Source organism: Mauremys reevesii, linkage group 26 (genome assembly GCF_016161935.1).
Source record: "Mauremys reevesii isolate NIE-2019 linkage group 26, ASM1616193v1, whole genome shotgun sequence".
Classification (NCBI taxonomy): Eukaryota; Metazoa; Chordata; order Testudines; family Geoemydidae; genus Mauremys; species Mauremys reevesii.
In genome coordinates this window covers 4,634,483-4,652,223 of record NC_052648.1, presented here as the reverse complement: position 1 = coordinate 4,652,223, position 17,741 = coordinate 4,634,483, and the positions used below count along the sequence as shown (strand labels likewise).

The window sequence follows — 17,741 nt, the reverse complement described above, 5'->3', positions numbered from 1 at the left end:
AAAAAACCATTGTGTTAGAGAGCCTTGTAGAAATAAATGGGATAATAACCCTTTCTGAACATGTAAAAAGCCTATTTATAAATTAGTCATACCCTGCCCTTCTCAGCTGCCTGATGATCCAATCAAGTTTTAGTGATCATAAACAGATATTCTGTTGATCATTACGATCAGTGAATGGTGAAGTAGAAATGTATCTACTAAGTGAGGGCCCAGGAAGAACTTGGAAGAGAATCAGAGCACAAGGCATCTCTTGAAATTAGTTGCTTTTGTGACAGAATGCTATAGAAATTCTTGGTCAACAATTTGTCCAAAATACTTAACCCCCCCCCCCCCCCCCACACACACACACACACAGCGCTGGCATTTCCCTACTCCCTACATAAACTGGAGTTCAGTTGTTTGTTTAGTAATTCTCTTGTGTTTTCACCCACCTTTGCTAGGAGCTCCAGTTGACCTGCAATTTTGCAGTAAGTTTTGGTGTTACATAAACTAAAGGAGTTAGAAGTGGGTTTTGTCCAGATTAGACACGAATATACTGTTTAAAGTAGTGACAAACGAGATCAATTATGTTCTTAGGAAGATGACCCAGAGGCACTGGGATCATTTCTGAAATCATTGCTCCCCATGCCAAACTACCTACTGATAGCAACGCTTTCATTGGACACCTTTTCTAGAATGCCCACTCACATTGCAGTAGTTTGGGGAACATTGCAGGACAACAAACAGATGCCACAGGTTTTCCCCTTTCATAAGGGGCCTATGATCTAGGTTACCCTTCTACCTGATGCCAAGAACCTAAACTGTGTGCTACAGCCAAACAGTCTAGATTCTGGAACAGATGATGGTTAGTCTGCAATATCCCAAGAAATCAGATGGCTTTGGGCAAGCTATTTCTTATTCAACTCTGGCCATCTCACTAGAACAACATTACAGTAATCACAAACTGGCAAATAAAACTGGAATTAAGTTCATAATCCCCATAAAAATTAGGAGCAATAGCTGCCACTGGCAAAAAACCTGGGACTTCTCTAGCATTTGAAAGCTTTTCCTTCCTTAAATTAGATCTGTTTACAATGTCAGATTACAGACAAAGTAAACTAATATTTATAAAGCAGCTTAGCAATGGATCTTGGTAAATCTAATTTTGCAAATAAACATCTTTTTATGAACATGAAGCTTAATTGGTGGATACTGGTGGCAAGGACAAGAGATGGGCCATAAATTCACAAGCAGTTTTCTTCTATTTATAAATAAGGTTTTTCTGGCAAAGTTATCTGTTAAGAAAATACACTGACAGCTCACAGAAAACCCTGAAAAGAGTAGTTAGAAACAAATCTGGTAATGCTACATATTCTGTATTTTTCTTCCATCATTCTTTATGGTACGTATTTCTTCTGTTACAAATCACAAGATTTGGAGACATTAGGGACATTTAAGACAATGTTTTGTTTGTAAGAAGGTCACCTGCTCCTAGGTTTTTCCTCCTTGTCAGTCATTTCCACAACAATCACCTACAATAGAATGTCACGGACAGTGATCTGACATTACAGAGGAGGAATAAGCATCACAGTGTTGCCAGCCCCTCAAAATACTCTGCTTTTTCTTAAAGGCCCAGCTCATGGAGTTAGGAGATTACATGAAAATATAAATATCTGCTTTCATTAAAGAAATTGTATCTTAGCTCACAAGGCTGCACAGAAAATAACTGAAAACGTAAGCCATAAGGGCTCAAAATATAGACGGAAAATAAAACAAAGCTAAAATGTGTTATATTTAAAATCTCATGATTTAAGCCAGTCTCCCAATTTCTGAATGCTTGACAATAGTGAGAACAGGTAAATTCTCATGAAACATTATTTGCATGTAAATGCCTCCTGAATGTTATCCTGAATAAAGGGAGGGATATCTGGCTACAACAAATGTAACACATCGGCCAGTCTTCAGATTATGTAGGAAAATGATAAAGGGTTTCCTTATTTTCCTAATGCAGTGAAAGGTTTATATTGGAACAGCAGTGTAATTATGATTATGCCAACACTTCCACTGCAAGCTCTTATGCTTTCAAGCTTGAAAAATAATGGATGTAAAAATGTAAATCAGGCTAAAATTCAGAAAAAGGCAGGGTGAGGAAGGCAGAGAAACCAGAGGGTCAACATTTAAAAGTAATGCAAAACACACACAAAAGTTGACTAATCTGGATTTCATGTTCATCTTAAAAAAAAAAGTCAAGTAGTATTTGGATCATTTAATAATATACTTGCATTTTGCTGCTTTGCTGTTTAACACTCCCTCCAACTCCTTTCAAATATATTAGAGACACACTGCTACTTACCAGATTTCCTGATAGAATATGATTCTATATGTAAGAACTTAGACCAAGGGTGGACAAACTTTTTGGCCCGAGGACCGCATCTGGGAATAGAAATTGTACAGTGAGCCATGAATGCTCACAAAATTGGGGTTGAGTGCTTTGGTTGGGGGTGCAGGCTCCAGGGTGGGGCCAGAAATGAGGAGTTCAGGATGCGGGAGGGGGCTCTGGGCTGGGACGGGAAGGTAGGGTGCAGGGCAGGGCTCCAGGTGGGGGTGCGGGCTCTGGGGTAGGGCTGGGGGATGAGGGGCTTGGGGTGCAAGAGGGTGCTCCGGGCTGAGACCGAGGGGTTTGGAGGGCAGAAGGGGGGGGGGGTCAGGGCTGTGGCACGGGATTGGGGCATGAGGGGAGGCTCAGGGATGCAGGCTCCGGGCAGCGCTTACCTCAAGCGGCTCCTGGAAGCAGCGGCATGTCCCTTCTCTAGCTCCTATGCGGAGGCACGGCCAGGCAGCTCTGCACTCTGCCCCGTCTGCAGGCACCGCCCCTGCAGCTCCCATTGGCCGTGATTCCGGGCCAAAGGGAGCTGTGGGGGCAGCACTTGGGGCAGAGGCAGTGTGCAGAGTGGAGCTCCCTGGCTGCCCCTATGCGTTGGAGTTGTAGGGGGGCCACTGCTTCCGGGAGCTGCATGGAGTGGTCCCCACCCTGCTCCTTGGCTGGAGCGCCAGAGCGGGGCAAGCCCCAGACTCCGCTCCCTAGCGGGAGCTCAAGAGCCAGATTAAAATGGCTTGTGGGCCGTAGTTTGTCCACCCCTGATTTACACCCTGCTCCTCAGAGTTAACCCAACCCACTGTCAATCCCACAAGTCTGAGCAGGCAAAAAGCTTGCAGCACTGAGGCCTTATTTACATAGAGGACAATAGCTAAGAGGACCTTGTGGTGCAACACTTAAATACTGTGACAGACCCAGGCCAGTGGGGTACAGGAGTCTGGTAGAGGGCAAATATACTGCTCACTGGAGGAGTAGTTTTCTGTTCCCTGAGTGACCAGAGCAGGGGCTGCACTAGAGTGATCAGGAACCTGCTAGAACCAATTCAGGCAGCCAGGCTGATTAGAACACCTGCAGCCAATCAAGGCAGGCTAATCAGGGCACCTGGGTTTAAAAAGGAGCTCACTGAGGGGGGGGGCAGAAGAGAGGAAGTGCATGTGAGGAGCTGGGAACAAGAGGTGCAAGGAGCTGAGAGAGAGGCTGTGCTGCTGGAGGACTAAGGAGTACAAGCGTTATCAGATACCAGGAGGAAGGTCCTGTGGTGAGGATAAAGAAGGTGTTTGGAGGAGGCCATGGGGAAGTAGCCCAGGGAGTTGTAGCTGTCATGCAGCTGTTACAGGAGGCACTATAGACAGCTGCAATCCACAGGGCCCTGGGCTGGAACCCGGAGTAGAGAGTGGGCCCGGGTTCCCCCCAAACCTCCCAACTCCTGCTCAGACACAGGAGGAGTTGACTCAGACTGTGGGGAAGATCACTGAGGTGAGCAAATCTGCCAATAAGCGCAGGACCCACCAAGGTAGAGGAGGAACTTTGTCACAATACATAAAGTTACCTAAAACAGTAAGTTCACATGAAAAGCCAGAATTCCACTAGAGATTCTCTGCCGTCTCACATACATCTTGTAGCTTTTGTTTCTGTAGTTACTTATATACACTAACTAAAACTTGGTATGGATATTTTGAGCCAAAAGTTCTTAAGAAACTGTAGTAATCAGAATCTACATGGTTAAAATTTAGAAAGGCACTGAACTTTAATACTTTTGTCAGTCACAGCCTTACCGATTCAGCTGAAACCACACCCTCATATCATGCTATTGTGCCAGTGTCAACTTCAACTTTGAATTTCCTATAGCTGTTGGCTTTTTGGTAAGCTTAACAAAATTTCCGGTCCTCCAAATTTTTTTCAGATTGTGTCTTCCTGGTCATTGTGGAGATATTTTAATCTTTCTACTGCTAGCACCATTTCCATCTGAAAACATTAGAATGTTTGGTAATAAGCACTTCCTTTAATACTATTAATCACGGAACTGCAAGGAATGGTTTGAGCTGCAAAGAGATCATATTTCACCTGCAAAGTAACAGCATATACAGTATTATCCAAACAATCTCTCCCAGCTGTTATTTACTAAAGAGAGTAGGAAGTGGTTACTCTCAAGCTACAGCTAAACCTCTGCAACTTTTTACGAGAGACTAGGGAGCAGAGTAACTTGGCATCTTATAGCAGCAATATGCAACCTAAGAGCAACTAGTCTCTTAGGATATTTATTAGTTGATACACCTATGTTTCTAGATCAGTGAGATTCTAGAAAAATGAAGTTACTGGTACTATGGCCCTGATACTGCATAAACTACTCCCACAATATAGCACATTCCTGGCCTATAACAATTGTTACTATTCCAAGTCCTGGGCCCCTCCAACGGAACCTGACAAAGTTGTACCAAAGTTGTAGAATATATTCAGATGTATTAAGTGTTTAATACCAAAATGAGTGCCAGTTCCAAAACAAAAAGAACAGGAGAGGCACATGAAACTATTTGCCAGTTAACGTAAATCATGGTCATTTATTTCACATACTGAAATGTAAGAAAATACTATTGGCTATCAGGTGCTTCAAAAGACATAGGTCTAATCAGTCTGCTTGACCTATACCCAAAAATATTCATAAGCATAGGATGTTTAACCAAATGGACTATGGAAGCATCAATATGATTCAAAAGAGAGTTGTGCAGGGAGGATAGGGGAGGAGATCAAATGTTCTCAAACGATTTTCTGATTAAATCCAGAACTTGTACAGCCGAACCTCAGAGTTACGAACACCTCAGGAACGGAGGTTGCTCGTAACTGAAATTTTCAGTTTGTAACACTGAACAAAACATTATGGTTGTTCTTTCAAAAGTTTATAACTGAACACTGACTTAGTACAGCTTTGAAACTTTACTATGCAGAAGAAAAATGCTCCTTTCCATTAATTTTTTTAGTAGTTTACATTTAACACAGTACTATATTTTATATGTGCTTTTCCCCCTCTCTCCCCTCATCTTTGCTGCTGCCTAATTGTATACTTCCAATTTCAAATGAGGTGTGGGGTTGACTGGTCAGTTAGTAACTCTGGTGTTCATAACTCTAGTGTAACTCCAAGGTCATTAGAAATCTGAATCACTTGTGTTAGTTTGGGGTAAAATTTTCAAAAGTACTCAAGTGACTTATGAGCTTTTTGAAAAGTTTAACCTAGGTCCATCCCTATAAAGAAAGGCAGAGCATGTTGTGATAAAACAACAGATGTTAGATACCTAATTAGCACCTAGTCCAAAGTGCACATCTTTTTGGTTGGGCACAGAAGACAGTTGCTTATTTACGTTCATTCTTGGCAACTACAGATACCACAATTAAATAAGGGTCCTCTTCTCTTCCCAATCATAGATTTGTTTAGGGCCCATAATGAGAAGAACCTGTAAATCCTGTTGTAATGAGCTCTTGAAGATGAAGGGTTCTACCAAATCACTTACGACACCACAACAAAGGCTGAAGTTTTCCAAAGCAATTTGCTGCTTCTGTACATGTGCAGCTCATAGTGGCCCCAAGGGTTTGCAGACTGCACCCTACAGCTGCTCGTGATCCAAGTTCCACCACACTGTTAGCCAGAAAGGTGGGTTCTTCAGCATATAGTTTCAGATTCAGGAAGACTGTAGCCTCCACTGTGTGTGTAATGAATTCTGCCTAGCCAAATTATATTCTAGTCCAGGGGTCGGCAACCTTTCAGAAGTGGTGTGCCGAGTCTTCATTTAGTCACTCTAATTTAAGATTTTGCATGCCAGTAATACATTTTAACATTTTTAGAAGGTCTCTTTCTATAAGTCTATATACAACAATAGTTATATATTATAAAGTAAACAAGGCTTTTAAAGTGTTTAAGCAGCTTCATTTAAAATTAAATTAAAATGCAGAACTCCCCAGACTGGTGGCCAGGACCAGGGCAGCGTGAGTGCCATTGAAAGTCAGCTTGCGTGCCGCCTTCGGCATACATGCCATAGGTTGCCTACCCCTGGTCTAGTCGGATGGTCTTCCTTGGAAATTTGAATGTAGGGTATCCAAGGAAAAAGAATTTGGTTTGATCTTCACTTTGTTTACTGAAACCCCAGAATTCCCTTTTTTCTCAGTATCTAGTCTTGTCTACTAGATTTAAAAACAGAAGAAAAGTCAAAATACATGGTCTTGAATCTGAACTAACAAAGTTAAAATTCAGTCAGAGCAGCCAACTCTGAAAGAGGTCCAGAAGAAATCAGAACCACCTAATAAGGTCAAGGAAAGAAAAAAAAAAACTCAGCATATAAAATTGCTTAGTACCTAAAGGAAGCTCTTTCAAAGCTGAATTATGTCTAATTTCAGATTGTTATAGTACAAAAAAGAAAATACAAACTTGCCAGTTTTAGAAAGCTCTGGGGTAAAAGGCAAAATAAACCAGAATACACAAAAGACACTGTCTACCTCAAGGGTGTCAAGAGAAAGGAAACACTATGTTGCAGTAAGATCTGGAATCCTAATTTTGTCCAAACAAACATAGTAAACACATAATTAAAACCTGTTTCATCGTAAGAGGAAGAGAAGCAATCAGCAACATTTATCATCTAGCCCATAAAGGTTTAAAAAAAAAAAGATTAAAAAAAACAACCAAACTTTAAAAAATAATTCCCCAGGTCCTCTCCCCAATCACACCCCCACCTCCCCAAAAAACCCTAAATCATAAAATTAAGCATCTACATGATGTACTTACCTATATGTGACAAAGGAACAGCTTTCCATTAAAGCAACGATACACGTGACTAACCACTTCCCTGCTTAGAAAGGGTTTGCAACACAGACAAAAGGCTGCGTTCATCAACCCTAGAATGTCTCCTTCCAAAAGACAGGAGGGAGTATAGTCTATCAGGGACAACATACTGTGTTCATGAAGGAAAGGAAACCCTTGGGTATTTACTGCAGTCCTTCTGGCTGGACTGGTGTTTTCTGTTCCCTTTGACAAAAGTAAAGCTTTAATGCTCCTTTTTGTTCCTTAACTCAAAGAAAATATTTCTGTGCTCACACCCTTACCTAATATATACATGAAAATTAAGTAATCTACCAAAAAGGGTTCTTCTCACCCACTGTGCGTGTCTTTGCCATGAATTAAAAGAATAAATAAGTCCAGTTACTATTTCACCAGCAGCTATCAACAGAATTGCCTTCCCCGGAAAAATACAGGAATTACAGGACCTTTTGTACTTCTTCAGCCAGTGCAACAGTGCACTTCTTTAAACATATCATCTGCTTTTAATACATACCCTTGCTGCAGAGAACCATTAGTTCATTTTCATGTACGGTTAGATCCAAGCCCCACCCTCCAAGACTTAGTTAAAAATCCAGTTATGTGGTGGATTTTGGTTATGATAAATGGCAATTAAGTGGAGAGCCCTGGTTTCAGCACAATTAGTGCCATAAAGTGCATTCTTGGAACCTGCCAGCTGCCTGACTTCCCAAACTAAATGGCAGTATCCTGCAAAGAATGCAACAATACATGTCCTTAGAAATACATGAGACACTCTAGACCCTCCAAACTAATGGCATGGGGGCGAAAAGAAGTGTTCTATATACAAACATTCTGCTGAAAGCATTGTGACTGCTCCAGACTAACAGGTTTTAGAGATTAAGCAATGGAGAGAGAGAGAGAGGCACCTGTCTTTGCAAAATAGCAGGTTATAGAAACCGCTTGCAAAGTGTTAAAAACAGTGCCACAGATTTGTAAACTGGAAGAATGTGGAAAAAGCTAGAAGCCAACTGCCACTTAAGGTTTTCTTTCCTTTGGTTGCGTTTTTGTGTTCCAGGTCTGTCCAGGCTCCAACTTAATGTTTGACAGAAACTATCTGAAATCAGAGCCAGCGGCTTTCCTATCATAAAAAGAGACAGTATCAAGATTTTAAAAACTGTGAAGAAAGGGAGTAATTTAGACTTGAGTTACCACAGATACCCTAGACCAGAGGTTCTCAAACTGGGGGTCAAGACCCCTCAGGGGGTCACAAAGTTATTATATGGAGGGTCGTGAGCTGTCGGCCTCCACCCTAAACCTCACTTTGCCTCCAGCATTTATAATGGTGTTAAATATACAAAAGTGTTTTTAGTTTATAAGGCGGGTCGCACTGAGAGGCTTGCTATGTAAAAGGGATCACCAGTACAAACGTTTGAGAACCACTGCCCTAGACAAAATATAACTAAGATTTTTAAGCATATAAACCCAACACATTAGATTATTGTAATTAAACTATTTTAAATCCAGAAATTTAGAATTAAGTTAACCGTAGTTCAGATCCTGAATCGTCACACCCTGTTCACAGCACAGTGACAGATTTCTTTACCCTCACTACACTTCTTTTTCATGTTCAACATCCATTCTTCCTACTCAGCCTCCAATAACTTCTACATTACACAAGACAGATTTAGGCCTAGTCCACGTTACAAAGGCTTTGCCAGTATAGCTAATCAGCATGGCTATCAGCAGAGGCTGGTAGTGTAGACACAGCATATGCTGATACAAGGAGTTTCTGCTATTACAGTAACACCACCTTCCCATACATATTAGTTATGCCAACAGAAGTTCTGTCAACATAGCTGCTTTTACAACTGGGGGGTTTTCAGAAATACCTTTGTCAGCTGGGGGTATGGTTTTTTCACACCATTGACCAATAGCTATACCTATAAATCTTTGTAGCATAAACCTGACCTTAAACAGGATGCCAGAGAAGCTTCTGTCTGCATAGTTTACAGTATATGATTTCTATGCTCATTTCATCACGATTTCGAGGGCTACTTCTGTCCTTGTCTGTTAGCAACAATTTAAGCAAGTTATAAGAAACTTCAACAAAATCAAATTCACAGAGTCCCAAAACCATGTGAATGAAATGAGATTCCAAACTATTGGACTTGTTTTCGGTTGTGGTCTCAATTTGCTACAGCTTTCCATCCACACTTGACTCCATCGTCTTTCCTATTCCTTTTAGGCTAGCCCTCTCCAACTGCTCAAACATTATTCCTTTGGTTCAGCATGTTCTTCTGATCCCTACTTGCTTTTTGCCGCCACTTTATTTAAATAAAAAAAGAAGAAGAATATTTATAGAACACTTGTTTCCCCATTTCCAAGCAACATGGCTTTACTTCTCCTCAAGCAAAAAACATCCCCAGTGCCAAAAAATTTATTCCACTTTTATTTCCTAGATCTAACAGGTACTATACAATGGTTCTTTTTTTATATATACTGCCTGCTGAAAACATGCCTTTTGTTTCAAGAGTTAAAAGCCAATATTTTATAACAATAGGAAGCTATGGGTCAAAATTAACAGCATAACTCCACATATGATTCAATGATTGGAATGACAACAATGTTTAATCTGGATTAGCTGGCAATTAAATCAGTCTGATTGTATTAGCCCAACAAAACTTTCTGTAGAATGCCCCCACGGGGCTCAGTGCACTCATAGGAAAAATGATTTGCCAACATTTTGTTCTAGATACACTATGAACTTCCTATTGTGATGAGGCTGGAGGAAAGGAGCGGTGATCCTCTTGAAAGATTGATCCTACCTCCACCGATCAGCCTCTTCAATGGAATAAATTTTTCCATTTAATGGAGTAGACAATTGCCCTTAAACATCCAAGCAATACTGCCTGCTTGAGTGGTTGATACCACAAAAGCAAAATGTTGCCTTCTAAATGTAACAATGACAATACTATCAGAGAAGTGATTGCATTCATTAACCTTAAGTAAGGATTTTTTATAAATGTCTACATTTAAATTCTGTAACTATTTGCCCTCAGAACTGTTTTTTAAAAACAAACAATTACATAGTAATCTTAAAGTTAACAGAATTTGTGTTTGGAAATGTTCAAGTGGTGTACCACAGCTAGTCTCACAGCTCTCCTTTTCAGTAATCCACTAACAGTCATGACCTACAGAGCAAAAACATCATTCTGTTGCCAGCAAAAACAGAAATTTCACCACCAGCACAGTGCAGGGATCATATCACATCACCCACCAAACTAGGAAGAAAAAAAACTACTTTCTGTAAAAGCAATTGCTGAATGACATCTGAAGAGAAACATTTGCCTGATTTTAGAGGAAAGGGTTAAAACACATGCTAGGGGGAGACAAGAACAGAAAACACCCAAGGACTAAATTGTAAGAGCAAAGCAAGCAGAAATGGACAAAAATCCTGCCGGGCTTTGTGGGGAGAACAAAACAAAACATCAACCTCAACTCTTCTATATGTTTAAAAATAGACCTTAAGCCCTCTGAATGGGATAAGATGAAAACCATTTGAAGAACTTTAACAGAACGCTAGTTTCTCATGCTGATTGTTCCAGGAGGACTAATGGAAAGGAGAGGAGTGTCATGTCTCTACAGCGACTGGAGCAGGACTGGGCAAGGTATCGAGTATGATGAACAACATCCTGCAACTGTCATAGGCCCTGTATTCATGACACTAGCTTCAGGACCGAAAATGAAGGAAATCCTGCTTGCACTAAGACTTCTGGTTCAGTTACTGTCATATTCACACTAAAAGAGGTGGGTTATTTTCGAAGAGTACACACACAAATCCATTTTCAACCTTTTTCCTCCTACTATAGGAATGACAAAGTAGAACAGTACATAGGTGACTCAAGAGTTCTCAGATTTTACACTTAATATTTTAAACAAAAGTAATTTCCAAGTACACGTCTGAAAAGCTTAAGATTTTGCAAAACAATATATAACAGGACAGGTCAGAATAAGGCAGAGGCACTTGTGTCTGCTGGAGTGGGTGGGGGAAGGGCAAATTATGTGACAGCATCTGCCTTAACTAAGTTTCCTGGTTTGTGTCTCAACACTAACAGTTTGCCTGAATTTCCTCTTTTTTTTGTAAACAGTAGTTTTAAAAAGCTGTTCATAGAAAGTATTTAGAACAAGTTTAGTCCAAAGATAGTAATGAGCTATTGGAGCTATTTCAGTCAAACACATATTTAAGATCCGTGACATACATGTAGCCCAATTCAGGAAAAAAAAAAATCTGGTTTCCATGTTAACACACAAAAACACACTCCACACACGCTTTAAAAATTGCTTCCACTCTGCACAAGACATTTGTATTGAAGAAGGCCAACAGGCATTTCTAAGATTTCTATTTACTGAAATAAATCAGTGTAGTGAATATTCAACATTTTCAAAATTAAGCAGATTTTCTCTTGATTTTCCTGACCATTTGGAGTCTCCTCTCGACTTAAAATAATTTTGATTCTAGTTGCAAAATACAGGTAATATTTAAAATAAGGCTAAACAAAGACACCCCTTTGTCATGATAATCTATCCCATAATATGAGAAGTTTAAATACTAGAAACCCCAAACACTCATGCATGAAAGAAAGTTGCATAACTGGTGTATATGTTGCATTTTTTTAAAATACATCAAGTTTATCAGTCTACTCTTGCATATTTTGTTAAGCTACTATGATGAGATATACAAACCCCGCACTGGTCAGGAACAGGTTAATGAGCTGCATGGAGCCCCCACCAGCCCCACTACACCTGTGCTGGTCCTTAGTTATGTAAGAAGGAGTTAAAAGGAGGGAGCACAACTTCCTGACTGGGAAGGAGAGCAGACTGGCAGTCCTCACATTCAGAAAGAAGCCTGGGTGGAGCCGGGAGCTGCCTGAAGACTACAGTCTGCCAGTGCCTTCCTGAGGAAGGGTAGGTCAGACAGTTTGATTTGTTACCAGGAACTGGCTGGTAGTCATTAAGCCAAGCCACTGTAGCTGAGGACCACCTGAGAGGAAGGGGGTTGAAAGTTGAACCCACCAGGCCCAAAGATTCTCTTTTTGTTTGTTGGTCTTAGCCTTCTGGGGTAATGAAGTCCCCACATCAAAGCCACATCCGTGACCAAAAAGTGTCCTGAAGACTCCATTGGGTAAACAGAGGCAAAGCTGCTGCAGTGCCACAGCTACCTATTTAACTGAACCGGAGCAAACAGAAAGATGGAATGCTCATGTGATAGCAAGAAAACCAACAGCGCTGTAGACTAGCCCAGAGTAATTTGGGACAAGTTCTACCATCAGATATGCACATGCAATGCACATGCAACTCCCACTGAAGTCAAAGAAGTTTCATGCATGAATCCAAGGGCAGAATTTGGCCCTTTAAATTTTATCTATGCTGCAAAAGTTTGGGTAATTATTTTTTTTTAAATAAGCTGAGGATACCAGCATGAAGACATATGTTTAAAAATTATGCCCTCTTCAGCTTTGCTGGTGGTTCTCTAACAGGTTTAGTTTATTAACCAGGTGAGACCACAGAGCACTGTGGGAAGGAACATTACTTACATTTTTCTTAAACATCATTCCCTCCCCCCTTTAATATCTTCTGACATTTTGCACATCAAACTAAGAGATCCATAAAGGAGGAGGAGAACATAACACATCACCTTGGCAACTCAGTGTTTACCACCTGTTAGGTCTCTTAACCTATCAGGAGGGTTACAAACCAGTCATACAAGCAATTTTCAAATTCAACACTTTCTGATAAACAAAAGGTCAGGGTACCATCCAAGTTAAAAAATGCATGTGGCTAAACACATTAGACAAGGCAAATGATAATTTAAACACTTTACACTTCAAATCACTTGTTCGAACAGTAGCCAGTCAAGTCTCAACCCTTTCATCTGTTTTAGAGATAGGGAAACAGACCTTGTCCAGACAAAGGATTTCAAGCATTCATGGCTAGCCACCACTGTAGTTACACTGGTGCAAACCTCTAGCATTCACAGGCAAAACATGGACTGGAGCAATCTGCAGTTTATAGCTTCTTATCCTAGGGATCCTAGCACCCTGTTTGAAACTTGTGAGGGGTTCACTTTTCATATCACTATATTCTTAGCAGGGGTCTGATAAAATTAAGTCCCCCTATGGCTCTTAAAGAGGAGTTCTCTTCCTACCCCTCAGCTACGCTAACCCCAAAATACCTCATCTGTTGTGGACTATTTCTCTGCAATTCTTGCAACCACCATTTTTGGGCCATCCTCCCCCAGAGCCTGCCTTTTTCCAAGCAGCAATACAGCGAAACTGTCTTGCTTGTTTTTCAGCTTTATTGCTACCCCCAGGGTTCTGAATAGCAGCAGTGAAACTGATCAGTTGTCAATTCTACACAGCAGCAGGGTCTGCAAAGTCAGTAAAATAGCACTACAAAGGCCATTTCTTCACAACTGAAAGGACAAGGTTTTTTTTTAAATGGCAGCTTAAATTCTCCTTTTCTCCACCCCCTCCCAAACACGTCAGGGAAAACTTCCCACTAGTTACTGGTAAGTGGACAAGTGATTATTTCAAGCCTTGCATAAAGCATAAACTATTCTAATGACAACCAGTTAAGCCAAGGCATTTTGCCAGCACCAAGGCATTTTGCCAGCACCAAGGCTCAACGGACAAGCCACTGTGCTAAGGGGATGTCTTTCGGTATGAGGAATCATGATTCCCCATATTACTAAAAGTGACAAATTCAGTTACATGATTTTCACTGTACAAAGTAGTGGGCTATTTTCACCAGCAGTGGGGGGAAAATGGCATTTAATACTTTCTGAAGGCCAGAATGTCTGCTCAAGTTTGAGGAGAACAGTGTCTAGTAGTTAGAGTTTGGGAGCCAGGAGCTAGAACTCCCCAAATTCTCATCAGTTCTGACACTATTTTCCCATATCTTTAGAACTTATCCAGACCCCCATTACAACAGTATCTAAGCACCTCATAATCTTTACTGTATTTATCTTCAGTACCCCTGAGAGATAGTAACATTACCCTATCTCCATTTTACAGATGAGCAACTGTGATGCAGAGAGATTAAATGATTTGCCCAAGGTCACAGAGGAAGTCTGTGTAGGGTAAGGAACTGACCTTGGGTCTCCCAAGTCCCAAGCTAGCACCTAACCACTGCGTCATTCTTTCTGCTTGTCTCAGACTAGAACAAGTAATAGTGTGCCTCAGTTTCCCCACCTGTAAAACTCCCTCTATGTTGTGAGCATTTAGTTAATGCTTTTAAAATATTTTGAAGACAAAAGTATAAATACTACCTTAATCGGGAAATAAGGAACATTACAAATGGAACATGTGAAGTACATTTAAAAACTGCTTCCTTTGGAAGTTGTAACATGTTACAAACACTTGGAAAACCACAAACAAAAGTGTTATTCTTGTTTGTTTTAGAGCTATAAAAGGCATGAGAGAAGCTTACACACAAAAAGCTGTACTTAAATATTTAGCCAGTGTTATTTTGTGTAATATATTTCATACTGGCCATAAATACAGTTGAAGTAATCTAGATAACACCGTGACATCAGACTGTTTGCTTTATGAAGCTGTGCTGACTTAGGCCCCAATCCTACAAAAATATATACCCACATACTTGAAGCCAATGGGACTACACACAGTGCATAAAGTTAAGAATATGCTTTAAGTCTGCAGAATCAGAGTCTTAGTTCACTGCCATGCTGTTGGAAGGCTAAGGATGTTCTGAAAGCTAATATGCTTCAAAAGAAAACCAACACAAGAATGGTTACTTGAAGGACCTCGAGTTCTCTTACAGAGTTGGACTCAGATTAAATATCAAGTTACTGCTTCCTGTGGCCTGTGAGGAAGTCAACTCCTCTACTGGTAAAGTCACCAGAGTTGTAGGTATTTAAAAAATGTACTCTGACAAATACATCTATAAACAAATAGGTCTAGGTTGTCAGTTTCACCAAGATCCATCCATCAAGTGCAATTCCACATGATTTTTTTTTTTAAAAGCTGTACTGACAGGGAATGTAAATAATTCAAAACAATCACTAATATAAAAAGATACAAAGAACAAAATAAATCTAACACTAGAACATAACCTAATTAGTTATTTTCCTCTTTGTGTCTATTTTAAGATCACATCTGCTAGCAATGGCCTAGTACAAAAGTAAACACTAGGGTTTAGACCCTCCAAGACAGCCTAATGAAACAACTTTGAGGGGAAATCCACTGCCTCCAGAATAAACCATAACACCCCCTCACCCACAAACTCTTCCCTTCCTAACCCCCCCCCCCCGGCTCCTCCAGAACACTTGCCAATATTTGGCTTCCCCATTCTATACCACCTCAGCTTGAAATTCAACAAGGAGATGGAGAAAGAATTCCTCTCCCTTGCTCTCTGCAACACCCACATTACCTGCCTAGCCCCTCTCCACCTCAAAAAAATGAAAAACCTTGACTACAATTACTCCTACCTAAACTAGCCTGTGACTTACAATCCATCTCACACCCCTCCAAAATACTCCCCAAAAGAACAAGAAAGCTACCTTCAACCAGCCATCAACTCCTTGTCAGTGATATACCCCACCCACATCTAACGGCTCCCCAATACTCCACACTTACTACCTTCCAACCCTCCACTACTCCTAGAATATCCTGACATTTATGTCACACTCACACACTATAACCATGTATATTTATATGCATGTTACCAGTCCCACATACAACTCATATGACCCCCATGCTCTCCAGCTGTCCCCGATAGCCATATTATATCCCCAAATACCCACTCCCCAGTTATCTAAAAACGGTCCTATCCAACTCCCCACAGTCCACCATTAATTACCCCATTCCTCTTTATTTCCCTCACTCCACATACCTATTGTCTTATTACCCCAAACTCACCTGTCCACAGGCCCCTCATTACCCTCCACTCCCCAACCACAAGCCCCTTTATCCCCCCAGTATCCTCACATCCCCTATTCCTCCATTCTCCCGATACAGACACCCTATCAGGTACCCCCTCAGGCCCCCCACTCGTTACCCCAGGACTCCCACATGTCCCCTCGCCCCCCTACGTGCCCATCCCCTTTTTACCCCAGGACCCCTTGTTACCCTCTTACCCCCCCGTGTCCACACCTGCCCTGTTACCCCTTAACCCCCAACCCCCGATACCCCCACCCTCACAAGCCGGGCCCCGAGGGGGTCCCTGGGGCGGGGGCTCCGCCAGGCCGCGGCCTGCGCCGGGACTTCCCGTCGCTCCCTTCCCGGGCTGGGCGAGAACCCCCACCCCGCCCGCGCGCCCGCCCGCCCCGGGGCCCGGCCCCTCCTCACCCTCCGCAGGGCGCGGGGCACCGAGGGGGCGGAGGAGGGGATCCGCCGCCGCGGCCGCCTCAGACACCAAGCTCCGCTGCGCAACCCAACCTGCTGCCGAGCCCCAGCCGGGGACGGGGGCGAGTCCACGGCGTGACTGACAGCACGGGAGGGCCAATCAGCGTCCAGAACCCCAACCAGGAAGGAGGGGCCCAGCACAGCCGCCGGGTTAGGCTGCAACCGTCTTAGCGGGGCCTCCAAGTAACGGGGAGCAAGAGGGGAGGGGCCGGTAGGCGGGCCATGGAGTGACAAGGGAACTAGCCAATCAGAGCAGAAGGAGCCAAAAGAAGGCGGGGCATTCAAATGAAGTTCATCAATATTGATAAGCAATGTGGTCGGGGGGCATGTGATAATTGCACTGGGGTTTTTGCTGGGGTTTTATTTAAATTTATTTAAATTAGCCACTGTGGGAGCCCTGTTGTTTCATTCATTGTTAAGTGTTCATGCAATTAACATCTGTTGGCTAGCCTGGCTTGAGCTCTGAACCCGGAGCCCCCTCACACATCTGGGGGATCTATTAATCACTGGGGTCATTTGTCTCATTAGCTCCCCTAGACCTCCCTGAGGGGCCCCACGTCTCTGCAAATCGGGGCCAAGGGCTCGCAAACAGGGCCCCCCAGCGCTGCAGAAATCCACGTAACTGCGTCTACACTGGGGCTTTTGCCGGTATAGAAATGTCCCTCACCCCCCCCCCAGCCACCCCAAACGGACATCAGCCCTCTAGGCGCAGCCCTGGCCCAAAGCATGCTGCCTCCTTAACCATGAGCAAGGCGATCAGGATTGAGCTGTATCAGGCTAGAAATAAATCAATTGGGCCATTAAACAAATATCCAGCCATTAAAACAAAATCTACATTCACCTTTATTTCATTGTCCATCTCTCATGCTATCTGTGTTCCCAAATCCTTTCCAGAGTGAAACAAGGCATGTAGAGCGCTAATGAGTGACAGCAGAGGGGAAAGCGGTCGAAGGAGAGGGACCACATGCCATCCCAGCTTTGGAGTCAGATGGAGAGTAAAAGAGGTGGAGATACCCAAAATCTATCCCAGATGTCAGAAGCTGCAGAGGAGGAGGTCCTTGCACCTGCAGTGACAAGATTGTGCAAAAGGAATGCAGGTGTGTTAGTCCATGAACCAATCTTCTTCTTATGGTGCCTGTTCAGGAGAAAACCATCGAGCACTTGACAAGAGTACAGATTAGAA

The 17,741-nt window shown here is 42.4% G+C and overlaps 1 protein-coding gene across 8 annotated transcripts in view; it reads right to left on the bottom strand.

Moving 5' to 3' along the window:
* The window catches only part of GNG7 (G protein subunit gamma 7), a 127,918-nt gene extending 111,203 nt beyond the window's left edge, over positions 1-16,715 (bottom strand). For 4 of the 8 annotated variants that reach the window (XM_039515574.1, XM_039515572.1, XM_039515573.1 and 1 more), the window contains exon 1: positions 16,502-16,633. The gene's annotated coding sequence lies outside the window, so the exon portion shown is untranslated. Of the gene's footprint in view, positions 1-16,501 lie in introns of all 8 variants that reach the window. The other 4 variants (XM_039515575.1, XM_039515580.1, XM_039515579.1 and 1 more) reach the window with 3 other exon arrangements.
* Between the last annotated feature and the right edge of the window lie 1,026 nt (positions 16,716-17,741).